This window comes from Pleurodeles waltl, chromosome 1_2 (assembly GCF_031143425.1).
Source record: "Pleurodeles waltl isolate 20211129_DDA chromosome 1_2, aPleWal1.hap1.20221129, whole genome shotgun sequence".
Lineage (NCBI taxonomy): Eukaryota > Metazoa > Chordata > Amphibia > Caudata > Salamandridae > Pleurodeles > Pleurodeles waltl.
The window spans coordinates 332,469,234-332,485,115 of NC_090437.1; positions in this window are offsets into that span (position 1 = coordinate 332,469,234).

Here is a 15,882-nt window from a genome sequence, read left to right on the forward strand (position 1 = left end):
AAGTAACTTATAAGTCACCTATATGTCTAACCTTTACCTGGTAAAGGTTGGGTGCTAAGTTACTTAGTGTGTGGGCACCCTGGCACTAGCCAAGGTGCCCCCACATTGTTCAGGGCCAATTCCCCGGACTTTGTGAGTGCAGGGACACCATTACACGCGTGCACTATACATAGGTCACTACCTATGTATAGCTTCACAATGGTAACTCCGAATATGGCCATGTAACATGTCTAAGATCATGGAATTGCCCCACCAATGCCATCCTGGTATTGGGGAGACAATCCCATGATTCCCCGGGTCTCTGGCACAGACCCGGGTACTGCCAAACTGCCTTTCCCGGGGTTTCACTGCAGCTGCTGCCAACCCCTCAGACAGGTTTCTGCCCTCCTGGGGTCCAGCCAGGCTTGGCCCAGGAAGGCAGAACAAAGGACTTCCTCAGAGAGAGGGTGTTACACCCTCTCCCTTTGGAATAAGGTGTCAGGGCTGGGGAGGAGTAGCCTCCCCCAGCCTCTGGAAATGCTTTCATGGGCACAGATGGTGCCCATCTCTGCATAAGCCAGTCTACACCGGTTCAGGGATCCCTCAGCCCTGCTCTGGCGCGAAACTGGACAAAGGAAAGGGGAGTGACCACTCCCCTGACCTGCACATCCCCTGGGAGGTGCCCAGAGCTCCTCCAGTGTGCTCCAGACCTCTGCCATCTTGGAAACAGAGGTGCTGCTGGCACACTGGACTGCTCTGAGTGGCCAGGGCCAGCAGGTGATGTCAGAGACTCCTGATAGGCTCCTTCAGGTGTTGCTAGCCTATCCTCTCTCCTAGGTTGCCAAACCTCCTTTTCTGGCTATTTTGGGTCTCTGCTTTGGGGAATTCCTTAGATAACGAATGCAAGAGCTCATCAGAGTTCTTCTGCATCTCTCTCTTCACCTTGTGCCAAGGAATCGACTGCTGACCGCGCTGGAAGCCTGCAAAACTGCAACAAAGTAGCAAAGACGACTACTGCGACACTGTAACGCTGATCCTGCCGCCTTCTCGACTGTTTTCCTGGTGGTGCATGCTGTGGGGGTAGTCTGCACTAGAAGCTCCGAAGAAATCTCCTGTGGGTCGACGGAATCTTCCCCCTGCAACCGCAGGCACCAAAGAACTGCATCACTGGTCCTCTGGGTCTCCTCTCAGCATGACGAGCGAGGTCCCTTGAACTCAACAACTCTGTCCAAGTGACTCCCACAGTCCAGTGACTTTTCAGTCCAAGTTTGGTGGAGGTAAGTCCTTGCCTCCCCACGCCAGACTGCATTGCTGGGAACCGCGTGTTTTGCAGCTACTCCGGCTCCTGTGCACTCACCGAGGATTTCCTTCATGCACAGCCAAGCCTGGGTTCCCGGCACTCTAACCTGCATTGCACGACCTCCTAAGTTGTCCTCCGGCGGCGTGGGACTCTCTTGTGCAACTTTGGGTGAGCACCGATTCACTCCACTTTGTAGTGCCTGTTACGGCACTTCGCGGGTGCTGCTTGCTTCTGAGTGGGCTCCTTCTCTTGCTGGACGCCCCCTCTGTCCCCTCACATAATTGGTGACATCCTGGTCCCTCCTGGGCCACAGCAGCATCCAAAAACCCTAACCGCAACACTTGCAGCTAGCAAGGCTTGTTTGTAGTCTTTCTGCGGGAAAACACTTCTGCACGACTCTTCACGACGTGGGACATCCATCCTCCAAAGGGGAAGTTTCTAGCCCTTGTTGTTTGTGCAGAATCCTCAGCTTCTACCATCCGGTGGCAGCCTCTTTGCATCCACAGCTGGCATTTCCTGGGCATCTGCCCACTCCCGACTTGATCGTGACTTTTGGACTTGGTCCCCTTGTTCCACAGGTACTCTTGTCTGGAAATCCATTGTTGTTGCATTGCTGGTGTTGGTCTTTCCTGCAGACTTCCCCTATCACGACTTCTGTGCTCTTTGGGGAACTTAGGTGCACTTTGCACCCACTTTTCAGGGTCTTGGGGTGGGCTATTTTTCTAACCCTCACTGTTTTCTTACAGTCCCAGCGACCCTCTATGAGGTCACATAGGTTTGGGGTCCATTCGTGGTTCGCATTCTACTTCTAGAGTATATGGTTTGTGTTGCCTCTATCCCTATGTGCCCCCATTGCATTCTATTGTGACTATACATTGTTTGCACTGTTTTCTATTGCTATCACTGCATATTTTGGTATTGTGTACATATATTGTGTGTATATTTGCTATCCTCATACTGAGGGTACTCACTGAGATACTTTGGCATATTGTCATAAAAATAAAGTACCTTTATTTTTAGTATATCTGTGTATTGTGTTTTCTTATGATATTGTGCATATGACACTAGTGGTACTGTAGGAGCTTCACTCGTCTCCTAGTTCAGCCTAAGCTGCTCTGCTAAGCTACCTTTTCTAACAGCCTAAGCTGCTAGACACCCCTCTACACTAATAAGGGATACCTGGGCCTGGTGCAAGGTGTAAGTACCCCTTGGTACTCACTACAAGCCAGTCCAGCCTCCTACATTGGTTGTGCAGTGGTGGGATAAGTACTTTGCAACTACTTACCACTTTTGTCATTGTACTTTTCATAAGAGAAAAATATACAAAACAAGTTCAGTGTATGTACACCTAACCAAAAAGTTTTGCTTTTCTTCTCTCACTCCTTTTCTAAAGTGCTGAAAAGTACCTCTAAAACTTTCAAAAAGTTCTTAAAAAGTTTTAAAAGTTTTTTTTCCTGTTCTTTAAAAAGTTCTAAAAACTTTTTCTTTCTTTTTCTATCCCTTAAACACTTTCTATAATGTCTGGCACAGGCCAAACTGTTGATCTGTCCAAGACTGCTTATGATCACCTTAGCTGAAAGGCAGCAAGGAGTCTCTGTGTAGAAAGAGGTTTAGGGGTAGGGAAGAATCCCTCTAGAGAACTATTAGTTAACATGCTAGTTGAACAAAACAAGACTTTTGTTGGCACTTCTGGTGAGAAATTAGCTGATGGTTCCCACTCTGATTCTGGGGCACCCCTAGCAAAAGATTTGGGAGGGAATCTTTCCAACCTGCCCCTTAGCAGGCCACCTAGCATAACTGGTACTTATGTGAATTCACATCACAGTAAGAGTGTTGCTTCACATCACAGTAATAGTGTTGTTTCTCATCACAGTAAAAGTGTCAATTCTGTAGGCCAGAATGTTAGTGTGCCATCTGTTAGGGCCAGGTCTCCTTCTGTTCATTCTCACCATTCCTCTGTTTCAAGACATGCCCTACCCACCCACCCTGATGACAGAGTGTTAGAAAGGAAGCTCAATAGATTGAGAGTGGAACAATCCAGGCTGAAGCTCAAGAAGCAACAGCTGGATTTAGATAGACAGTCCTTGGAAATAGAAAGAGAAAGACAGTAATTGGGTTTAGAAACCCATGGTGGCAGCAGCAGTATTCCAAATAGTCATCCTGCAAAAGAGCATGATTCTAGGAATCTGCACAAGATAGCTCCCCCTTACAAGGAGGGGGATGACATTAACAAGTGGTTTGCTGCACTTGAGAGGGCCTGTGTTGTACAGGAGGTCCCTCAAATGCAGTGGGCTGCTATCCTATGGCTATCGTTCAGTGGAAAGGGTAGGGATAGGCTCCTTACTGTAAAAGAAAGTGAGGCCAATCATTTTAAAGTTCTTAAGAATGCACTCCTAGATGGTTATGGCTTAACCACTGAACAGTACAGGATGAAGTTCAGAGAAACCAAAAAGGAGTCTTCACAAGACTGGGTAGACTTTGTTGACCATTCAGTGAAGGCCTTGGAGGGGTGGTTACATGGCAGTAAAGTTGCTGACTATGAAAGCCTGTATAACTTAATCCTGAGAGAGCATATTCTTAATAATTGTGTGTCTGATTTGTTACACCAGTACCTGGTGGACTCTGATCTGACCTCTCCCCAAGAATTGGGAAAGAAGGCAGACAAATGGGTCAGAACAAGGGTGAACAGAAAAGTTCATACAGCGGGTGACAAAGATGGCAAGAAGAAGGATGGTAAGTCTTCTGACAAGGGTGGGGACAAATCTAAAAATGAGTCTTCATCAGGCCCACAAAAACACTCTGGTGGGGGTGGTGGGCCCAAATCCTCTTCAAATCAAAACAAAGAAAAGAAACCATGGTGCTATTTATGTAAAATAAAAGGCCATTGGACAACAGATCCCAGTTGTCCAAAGAAAAGCACCAAGCCTCCTACCACTACAACCCCTGCTGCTACACATAGTGCCCCTAGTAATAGCAGTGGTGGTGGGAGCAAACCTACTAATAGCCAATCCAAGGGAGTAGCTGGGCTCACTTTTGGTAATTTAGTTGGGGTTGGTCTTGTTAGGGAAACCACAGAGGCTGTGTTAGTCTCTGAGGGGGCTATTGATTTAGCCACCTTGGTTGCTTGTCCCCTTAACATGGATAAGTACAAGCAACTACCAGTGCCAGTGTTACCATGGTAATAGAGAAACTGGTCCACCCTGAACAACACCTACTTGGTCACCAGTACCAAGTAACCGATGGTCATAACAACACACTTAGCCACCCCATGGCTGTTGTAAATCTCAACTGGGGGGGGGTTACTGGTCCAAAGAAAGTTGTGGTTGCCTCAGATTTACCTGTAGACTGTCTACTAGGAAATGATTTAGAGACATCAGCTTGGTCAGATGTGGAGTTGGAGGCTCATGCAGCAATGCTGGGCATTCTAGGGCATATTTTTGCTTTAACCAGGGCTCAGGCCAAAAAGCAAAAAGGACAGGGTGACTTGGATCCTGGAAGAATGGACCAAGTGCTCCCTAAAGCTAGGGTTAATAAAGGTAAATCACTACCTACTATCCCTCCCTCTACAGTGGATTCTACTTCTGAGGAAGAAGAATTTCCACCCTGTGCAGAACCTACACCAGAGGAGCTGGAAGCAGACACTGCTGAGCTTTTGGGTGAAGGGGGGCCTGCCAGGGAGGAGCTGAGTGTGGCACAGCATACCTGTCCCACACTAGAGGGTCTAAGGCAGCAAGCTGTCAAACAAGCAAATGGGGATGTCAGTGACTCTCACAAAGTTTACTGTGAGGGCAACCTCTTGTACACTGAAGCAACGGATCCAAAACCTGGAGCTGCCAGGAGATTGGTGATTCCTCAGGAGTACAGAAAGTTCCTCCTAACTCTAGCCCACGACATTCCCTTAGCTGGACATTTGGGGCAAATGAAAACTTGGGACAAGCTTGTCCCCTTGTTTCATTGGCCTAGAATGTCAGAGGACACAAAGGAATTTTGTAAGTCCTGTGAAACCTGTCAAGCTAGTGGCAAGACAGGTGGCACTCCAAAGGCACCCCTTATACCACTGCCTGTGTTTGGGGTTCCCTTTGAAAGGGTAGGGGTTGACATAGTTGGCCCCCTTGACCCTCCTACTGCTTCAGGCAATAGGTTTATCTTGGTGGTAGTGGACCATGCCACCAGATATCCTGAAGCAATTCCTCTAAGGACCACTACAGCTCCTGCAGTGGCAAAGGCCCTCCTGGGAATCTTTTCCAGGGTGGGCTTCCCAAAAGAGGTGGTGTCAGACAGGGGAAGCAATTTCATGTCTGCTTACTTAAAGGCCATGTGGAAGGAATGTGGTGTGACATACAAGTTCACCACACCCTATCATCCACAAACAAATGGACTGGTGGAGAGATTTAACAAAACTCTCAAAGGCATGATTATGGGACTCCCTGAAAAACTCCGCAGGAGATGGGATATCCTGTTACCTTGCCTCCTTTTTGCTTACAGGGAGGTACCCCAAAAAGGAGTGGGCTTCAGCCCCTTTGAACTCCTATTTGGACACCCTGTGAGAGGTCCTCTAACACTTGTTAAGGAGGGTTGGGAACAACCTTTAAAAGCTCCAAAGCAAGACATAGTGGACTATGTACTTGGCCTAAGATCTAGGATCGCTGAGTACATGAAAAAGGCCAGTAAAAACCTTCAGGCCAGCCAAGAGCTCCAAAAGCAATGGCATGACCAGAAGGCTGTTTTGGTTCAGTACCAACCAGGGCAGAAAGTGTGGGTCTTGGAGCCTGTGGCCCCAAGAGCACTCCAAGACAAATGGAGTGGACCCCACATAATTGTTGAAAAGAAGGGAGAAGTCACCTACTTAGTTGACTTAGGCACTGCCAGGAGTCCCCTTAGGGTGCTCCATGTCAATCGCCTGAAACCCTACTATGACAGGGCTGATCTCACCCTGCTCATGGCAACAGATGATGGACAGGAAAAAGAGAGTGACCCTCTCCCTGATCTCTTCTCTTCCACAGAACAAGATGCTCTAGTGGAAGGTGTAGTTTTGGCAGATTGTCTTACTGCTGAGCAGAAAGACCACTGCATAAATCTTCTGGGTCACTTTTCTGAACTCTTCTCTACTGTGCCAGGCACCACTTCTTGGTGTGAGCACACTATAGATACTGGAGACAGCTTGCCTGTCAAAAGTAAGATCTATAGGCAGCCTGACCATGTCAGAAACTGCATAAAGCAAGAAGTACAGAAAATGCTTGAACTGGGAGTGGTTGAGCACTCTGAAAGTCCATGGGCCTCTCCTGTGGTACTTGTACCAAAACCTCATTCCAAAGATGGAAAGAAGAAAATGCGGTTTTGTGTAGACTATAGAGGTCTCAACCAGATAACCAAAACTGATGCTCACCCTATACCTAGGGCAGATGAGCTAATAGATACACTGGCATCTGCCAAGTATCTAAGCACTTTTGATTTGACTGCAGGGTATTGGCAGATCAAGTTATCAGAAGATGCAAAAGCAAAAACTGCATTTTCAACCATTGGAGGCCATTACCAATTCACAGTAATGCCTTTTGGATTGAAAAATGCACCTGCCACTTTTCAAAGGTTGGTGAACACAGTCCTGCAAGGGCTGGAAGCTTTTAGTGCAGCATATCTCTTTTAGTGCAGCTTAGCACCAGCTGGGATGATCACCTGGTCCACCTATGGAAAGTTTTGGAGGCCCTGCAAAAGGCAGGCCTCACTATCAAGGCTTCAAAGTGCCAGATAGAGCAGGGGAAAGTGGTTTATCTGGGACACCTGGTAGGAGGAGAACAGATTCCACCACTCCAGGGGAAAATTCAAACTATTATAGATTGGGTTCCCCCTACAACTCAGACCCAGGTGAGAGCATTCTTAGGCCTCACTGGGTATTACAGTAGGTTCATAAAGAACTATGGCTCCATTGCAGCCCCTCTTAATGACCTCACATCTAAAAAAAATGCCTAAAAAGGTATTGTGGACAGCTAGCTGTCAGAAAGCTTTTGAGGAGCTGAAGCAGGCCATGTGCTCTGCACCTGTCCTGAAAAGCCCCTGTTACTCCAAAAAATACATTGTCCAAACTGATGCATCTGAATTAGGGGTAGGGTCAGTCTTATCACAACTTAATTCTGAGGGCCAGGATCAACCTGTTGCTTTTATCAGCAGGAGGTTGACCCCTAGAGAAAAGCGTTGGTCTGCCATAGAGAGGGAGGCCTTTGCTGTGGTCTGGGCACTGAAGAAGTTGAGGCCATACCTGTTTGGCACTCACTTCATTGTTCAGACAGACCACAAACCTCTACTTTGGCTAAAACAAATGAAAGGTGAAAACCCTAAATTATTGAGGTGGTCCATATCCCTACAGGGAATGGATTATACAGTGGAACATAGACCTGGGAGTACCCACTCCAATGCAGATGGACTCTCCAGATATTTCCACTTAGACAATGAAGACTCATCAGGTCATGGCTAGTCTTATTGTCCTTCGTTTGGGGGGGTGGGGGGGTTGTGTAGGAAAGTACCATCTTGCCTGGCATGTTACCCCCATATTTCACTGTATATATGTTGTTTTAGTTGTATGTGTCACTGGGACCCTGCCAGCCAGGGCCCCAGTGCTCATAAGTGTGCCCTGTATGTGTTACCTGTGTTATGACTAACTGTCTCACTGAGGCTCTGCTAATCAGAACCTCAGTGGTTATGCTCTCTCATTTCTTTCCAAATTGTCACTAACAGGCTAGTGACCAATTTTACCAATTTACATTGGCATACTGGAACACCCTTATAATTCCCTATTATATGGTACTGAGGTACCCAGGGTATTGGGGTTCCAGGAGATCCCTATGGGCTGCAGCATTTCTTTTGCCACCCATAGGGAGCTCTGACAATTCTTACACAGGCCTGCCACTGCAGCCTGAGTGAAATAACATCCACGTTATTTCACAGCCATTTTACACTGCACTTAAGTAACTTATAAGTCACCTATATGTCTAACCTTTACCTGGTAAAGGTTGGGTGCTAAGTTACTTAGTGTGTGGGCACCCTGGCACTAGCCAAGGTGCCCCCACATTGTTCAGGGCCAATTCCCCGGACTTTGTGAGTGCAGGGACACCATTACACGCGTGCACTATACATAGGTCACTACCTATGTATAGCTTCACAATGGTAACTCCAAATATGGCCATGTAACATGTCTAAGATCATGGAATTGCCCCACCAATGCCATCCTGGTATTGGGGAGACAATCCCATGATTCCCCGGGTCTCTAGCACAGACCCGGGTACTGCCAAACTGCCTTTCCCGGGGTTTCACTGCAGCTGCTGCTGCTGCCAACCCCTCAGACAGGTTTCTGCCCTCCTGGGATCCAGCCAGGCTTGGCCCAGGAAGGCAGAACAAAGGACTTCCTCAGAGAGAGGGTGTTACACCCTCTCCCTTTGGAATAAGGTGTCAGGGCTGGGGAGGAGTAGCCTCCCCCAGCCTCTGGAAATGCTTTCATGGGCACAGATGGTGCCCATCTCTGCATAAGCCAGTCTACACCGGTTCAGGGATCCCTCAGCCCTGCTCTGGCGCGAAACTGGACAAAGGAAAGGGGAGTGACCACTCCCCTGACCTGCACCTCCCCTGGGATGTGCCCAGAGCTCCTCCAGTGTGCTCCAGACCTCTGCCATCTTGGAAACAGAGGTGCTGCTGGCACACTGGACTGCTCTGAGTGGCCAGGGCCAGCAGGTGACGTCAGAGACTCCTGATAGGCTCCTTCAGGTGTTGCTAGCCTATCCTCTCTCCTAGGTAGCCAAACCTCCTTTTCTGGCTATTTAGGGTCTCTGCTTTAGGGAATTCCTTAGATAACGAATGCAAGAGCTCATCAGAGTTCTTCTGCATCTCTCTCTTCACCTTCTGCCAAGGAATCAACTGCTGACCGCGCTGGAAGCCTGCAAAACTGCAACAAAAGTAGCAAAGACGACTACTGCGACACTGTAACGCTGATCCTGCCGCCTTCTCGACTGTTTTCCTGGTGGTGCATGCTGTGGGGGTAGTCTGCCTCCTCTCTGCACTAGAAGCTCCGAAGAAATCTCCCGTGGGTCGACGGAATCTTCCCCCTGCAACCGCAGGCACCAAAGAACTGCATCACCGGTCCTCTGGGTCTCCTCTCAGCACGACGAGCGAGGTCTCTTGAACTCAGCAACTCTGTCCAAGTGACTCCCACAGTCCAGTGACTCTTCAGTCCAAGTTTGGTGGCGGTAAGTCCTTGCCTCCCCATGCCAGACTGCATTGCTGGGAACCGCGTGTTTTGCAGCTACTCCGGCTCCTGTGCACTCACCGAGGATTTCCTTCATGCACAGCCAAGCCTGGGTCCCCAGCACTCTAACCTGCATTGCACGACCTCCTGAGTTGTCCTCCGGCGGCGTGGGACTCTCTTGTGCAACTTCGGGTGAGCACCAATTCACTCCACTTCATAGTGCCTGTTCTGGCACTTCTGCTGGTGCTGCTTGCTTCTGAGTAGGCTCCTTCTCTTGCTGGACGCCCCCTCTGTCCCCTCACGCAATTGGTGACATCCTGGTCCCTCCTGGGCCACAGCAGCATCCAAAAACCGTAACCGTGACACTTGCAGCTAGCAAGGCTTGTTTGCGGTCTTTCTGCTGGAAAACACTTCTGCACGACTCTTCACGACGTGGGACATCCATCCTCCAAAGGGGAAGTTTCTAGCCCTTGTCGTTTGTGCAGAATCCTCAGCTTCTACCATCCGGTGGCAGCCTCTTTGCATCCACAGCTGGCATTTCCTGGGCATCTGCCCACTCCCGACTTGATCGTGACTTTTGGACTTGGTCCCCTTGTTCCACAGGTACTCTCGTCTGGAAATCCATCGTTGTTGCATTGCTGGTGTTGGTCTTTCCTGCAGACTTCCCCTATCACGACTTCTGTGCTCTTTGGGGAACTTAGGTGCACTTTGCACCCACTTTTCAGGGTCTTGGGGTGGGCTATTTTTCTAACCCTCACTGTTTTCTTACAGTCCCAGCGACCCTCTACGAGGTCACATAGGTTTGGGGTCCATTTGTGGTTCGCATTCCACTTCTAGAGTATATGGTTTGTGTTGCCCCTATCCCTATGTGCCCCCATTGCATTCTATTGTGACTATACATTGTTTGCACTGTTTCCTATTGCTATTACTGCATATTTTGGTGTTGTGTACATATATCTTGTGTATATTTGCTATCCTCATACTGAGGGTACTCACTGAGATACTTTGGCATATTGTCATAAAAATAAAGTACCTTTATTTTTAGTATATGTGTGTATTGTGTTTTCTTATGATATTGTGCATATGACACTAGTGGTACTGTAGGAGCTTCACTCGTCTCCTAGTTCAGCCTAAGCTGCTCTGCTAAGCTACCTTTTCTATCAGCCTAAGCTGCTAGACACCCCTCTACACTAATAAGGGATACCTGGGCCTGGTGCAAGGTGTAAGTACCCCTTGGTACTCACTACAAGCCAGTCCAGCCTCCTACACCATCTCACTCCACTGTGACGCTAACACCCAGACCTCTTCTGATGGCCGCTGAACTTACAAAACACTGTGCTTGAAATGGACACTTCCGAGAATGCATTCCACTGTACCCTGCATGTCAAAGCTTAATGCTGTGCACTCTTGCCGACTGTTGGGCTTGTAGTCCAGTAGACAGGCAGTATTCATAGGGGCATTACTCTAAAACACGAGGTCCAGGAAAGGCAAATGCATGGCAACCTTATCAATGCATGCATACACTAAACTAACTTCTTCAGGTTCCACATTAAGCCTGGTTAAACTCTGCTGTCCTTCCGGCCCCTAAGTTCTCCTCAATGGCTGCATGCCTTCTGGGTTGAGGTGCACCCGCATCCCATCCTTGTTGCCAGTGTGGTAACTCAAAATCCCGTTCAACAAGCCATTGAGAGCACACTGGCAAGTTAGAAACAGGGTTATTGTGAACCCAGTCCATAGCAGAAGCCAGCAATGGACCTGCACGGCACCCTGAGTTCCTTTCATAGCTACATGCATACAATGTTGGGAATAACTGACTTCCATGATAGTGTCAATAGTTAGGTGAGATGCCAATTGGAATCCTTTTGGCTTATGTGTTCCAATTATAGGAACAAAATGGAAGGATTCAGAGACATTAGAAGGGAATAAAAATGATTGTCAAACAATCAAGAATAATTCAGAGGCTGCAAATGTGATTGTAGTGTACATCTCCTGAGTATCGGGGAAATCTAAATTCTGCAGCACACATAGAAAGAGAAAATCGCCATTTAGGATTGTTTTTGTGCAGGAATGTATTCCTTCCAGCAAAAAAGCAATCTCCCCCTCAACGCAGCCAACCTTGCACAATGGTGCAAGGGTTGTGAGTTGGCGCACAGCAGCAAATTCAGCGCCGGCGCAGGGTCAACACAGGGGTGTGCCGTATTCTATTAAATACAGCACATCCCTGCATTGTGAAAATGATGGTGTGTGACGCGGCCAAATTTGGTGCAGCAACATGCACGTCGTTTCCCCTTAACTCTGGCCCTAAGTTTGCATGTTGGTTTGGCCTGCTGAACTAGGCCTGGCAAACTGACATGCACTTAGAACTCTCTACCCGTACTGTGTTGCACAGCCCTGGTGAAGAACGCATCAGGCTCCCAGTCTCCAACTGAGTGTCATTTCAGCTTATTCAGATCAATCCAGGCACTCCCAGGCAGGGTAACAGCATAAGAGAAGCGTCTGGATTGGGTGGGGAGAGAAGAAGCAGAGAAGCACTGAGTAGGCGAGGAACACTGAGATGGCATGCGGCAGGCAAGCAGTTTAAAAAAAATTATTCCAACCCCCAGCGTGAACCCCACCGAGCGTTATTGCCAACAGCCGCCGCTCAGATTAAGAAGATGTAATTTGCATAGAGATTTGTTTTTAAACTCAGTTAGCATACATATCTTGGACCTAAATAGAGGGGTGCACAATGGATGAGGAAAGTCATTGGTAGGTTAGTGAACGCCCACAAAAGTGTGAATTTGTGAGTTTTCATTTCCTTATCCATATCCACTACCTCTCTCCTCAGTGTGGAGCACCCTTGTCCAACCCTCCCCTTAAACTTAGTATAGTTGTAATCCAAAATACTGTCAGCTTTTCCACTGTACAGACTTTCATCTGGGGGTGTAAATATCAACAGTGCTTGTTTTGTAAAACAGGATTCTGGAGTAACACAATGTGATGGTATTTTCACACACTAAGGCCAAAACAAGATGCTCCAAAATGCATGTAATTGGGCACAGATTATCTCTCACTTGTTTATTTTTGCCACATGATTGTGTGCTTCACTCTCTTCCCTTGTTGGAATAGAGTTTTTTCCAGGACTAGACTCTTGCTAACAGTTACAGTGACTGTACTCACCAAGAGTGTGGGGTGTTCAGGGGATTAGTTACTCTCGGGAGTCACAGTTTCTGAACACTTTACTTGGCTGTTTGTCAGAGTATTGTGCACTAAATATTGTGCTGCAAAAAGCATGCAGTAAAAATATTGATGAGCAAAATATTGTGAAGGTTTATATGTACATATCAGGCACGGCCCGTCCTTTAGGGTGGAGGGGCCACGCCCCTTCCCCCACCTTTTGCCCTTCATGAAGAGTGTCTGTCAGGCTGAACTAAGGTCAGCCTGACAGACACTCTTCATTTTCAGCTCAGACAGCCAGGAGTGAGACATGCGCGATTTGCGCAGACTCCTGGCTGCTTGAGCTGAACTTTGCTGGGCTAAGGAGGTCACAGCTCCTATGGGCATGACCTCCTCGGCTCAGTAAAGGTGCCTTGAGGCCCTCCCCTGGGTGACGGGGAAAGCGTCACCCATTGACTTCGACCTGGGCGCTTCAGGTTTAAGCCCTGAAGCGCCCAGGGCGAGTGTCAATCAGTGACACTTCGTCACAGAGTGGGGTGGGGTCAGAAGTCTCACTGACCCCATCCTACCCGGTGACGAGGCTGGGACTGCTGCCTTCCCTCATTGGCTGTCTTAAGGTCAGCGAATGAGGGAAGGTGGCAGTCCCAACCCTCCTGGGACCTTGAGGCTGAAAGTAAGTGTGTGTGCGATGTTTTAAAATGAATGTTTGGTGCATGCGTGCAAGTTTGAATGTTACAAGTGTTGTTAATGGATGTGCCTGCGTGTATGTGTGTGTGAAAGAATGAGTGTGTGTGATCTTTTAAAAGGAATGTTTGGTGCATGCATGCATGTTTAAATGTTATGAGTGTCAATGGATGTGCATGCGTGTGTGTGTGTGAAAGAATGAGTGTGTGTGTGATGTTTTAAAATGAATGTTTGGACGTGCATGCATGTTTGAATGGTATGAGTGTTGTTAATGGATGTGCATGCATGCGTGTGTGTGTGAAAGAATGAGTGTGTGTGAACTTTTAAAATGAATGTTTGGTGCGTGCGTGCATGTTTGAATGTTATGAGTGTTGTTAATAGATGTGCGTGCATTCGTGTCTGTGTCTGAAAGAATGAGTGTGTGTGTGTGTGTGTGTGCTTCCCGCCTGCCCCCCTCCCTCCCAAAGCTGCCGGCCGCCACTGATACATATACGCATGTTATTATACATTTGTATGTGTGTTTATATATACTTATATAACTATATGTATATGCGTGTACATATATCAAAGTGATCCTCCTTTAGCCTTAACAAAATAGGTGCTGGCACACTTCCAAGAATATTCAATGCAAAACTTTTTATTCCAAAATGAGCAAACGGAAGGATCACTTTGATGTTGATTATCGAGGCAATGAACCTCCAAAATTATCATCTTCTGTCAGGTGCTCACTGGCTTGTCTGCAGCATTGAAGAGATATGTACAGTTTTCTTATCAATGGCGCATTTAAAGCAAATGTTGCAGTGATATTTTCAATAATGTAATCGAAGATGTTATGAGTGATGTAGTATATGGGGTAATTAGCAGTGCATGCAAGAGTGCGAGTTATAGTTACCTTAGGGCACGATTTATAGTTGATTGAGGTAACTATAACTGCTGAATTTCTATAGTTTTGTGTCTGTAAAATCTGAACCTACCTATAACGTCCCTCTAACCTTTGGTTTTTGTAGTGAATTTCTCCGCTTAAAAAAATTCTGTTTCCAAACTCTAATGTCCCTGTAACCTCAGTTTTTTTTTGTGAATTCCTAGTTTTTTTAGCATAAAGTAATAATTACCGTATGTTAATCCAACTGCTGCCATGCGTGACCGTTTGTGATGTGGGGTTGGCCCCAGGGCCTTGCCTGTGGCCTGACCCATGGCCTGGCCCTGCGACCAATCCCTGCATGCAGCCAACCCCATGCCATGCCATGTATAGCCTTTGGTCGTGCACAGTGGATGGTTGGCTTTGCAACCCCTCAACTGCAGCCATCCTGGGAGGCTCTGGGGACCCCATCCCCCAGGGCCCTGCCCATCTCTGGGCTGATTTTGGCCCTGGAGACCCACAACCCCTGGGGCCCAATGCATTTTTTAAGGGGAGGGGATAAGTGGCCATCCCTCCGGGGGCAATTTTGGCCCTGGGAACCCCATCACCGGGGGCCCACAGCTAGATTTATGGGGTAGGGGACATGCAGCTCCCAGGCCAATTTCAGGCCTGTGGAACCCATCGCCTGGGGCCTGGCTGTATTGTAAACGGGGAGGGGGGCATGCAGCCCCCTTCAACCGCATCTTCCAGGGGCTGGATGTATTGTAAAGGGGGATGAGGCACACAGCCCTCCTCCCCATGCCCATTTGGCCCCGGGTACCCCATCCCCCAGGGCCTGGCCAATAACTATAGGGGGAGGGGGGCTAGACAGCCCCGCATGGTCCAATTTCAGCACCGGGGACCCCATCCTCCAGGGCCCAGCTAAGAAAAGGTGGCTGACCTGAAGCCCATCCAGGGCACTCACTGCATCCTTGATAGGGACATTGTGGGGAGCTAAAATACTGCTCCCACTGCAGGCAGTAACAATATTCAGATCTGTTTCAATGCCCGCACCACTGCAGGCAAGGAAACCGATCTGAAGTTCGCCACCAGTGGGTGGGAGTATTTTTCATGCTCCTACTCACTGGGAGCATACTTTGTGTTTGCTCTCGCTTGGTCGGAGATTCAGGATTGCTCCTGCCAAGCGAGGAACGAAACCGCTATGTGCAGGGGTGGGCATAAGAGATGGAGTCCCCAAGGCCATTAATGGGTCTGGGTGGGGAGCCGCACAGGCACCCTCCCCTTTCTAATTGCAGCCGGGCTTGGGGTCCCTGGACCCAAAATCGGCCCGCAGAGGAGGGGCTCCCTTCCCATTACTATCACAACCCGGACCCGGGGATGCCAGGGAGCCAAAATTGCATCTCCCTCTTCTCCTTGCTACTTTCAGCCAGGCCCTAGAGGATAGGGTTCCTGGGCCTGAAATCGGGATGGAGGGGGGCCGCTTGCCCCTCCCAATCATTTATAAGGCCAAGCCCCGGGGGATGGGGTCCCTGGGGCCAAAATCGACCCAGGGAGGCGTGGCGCGTGGCCCCATAAATGTCACCTTTTTGAGTTTGTGTTACAGGTGCACAATGGAGAGCCTCGTACTTTTGCACAAGTAACGTTTGCTGCTAAGTGTTCCATTAATCTGCATAT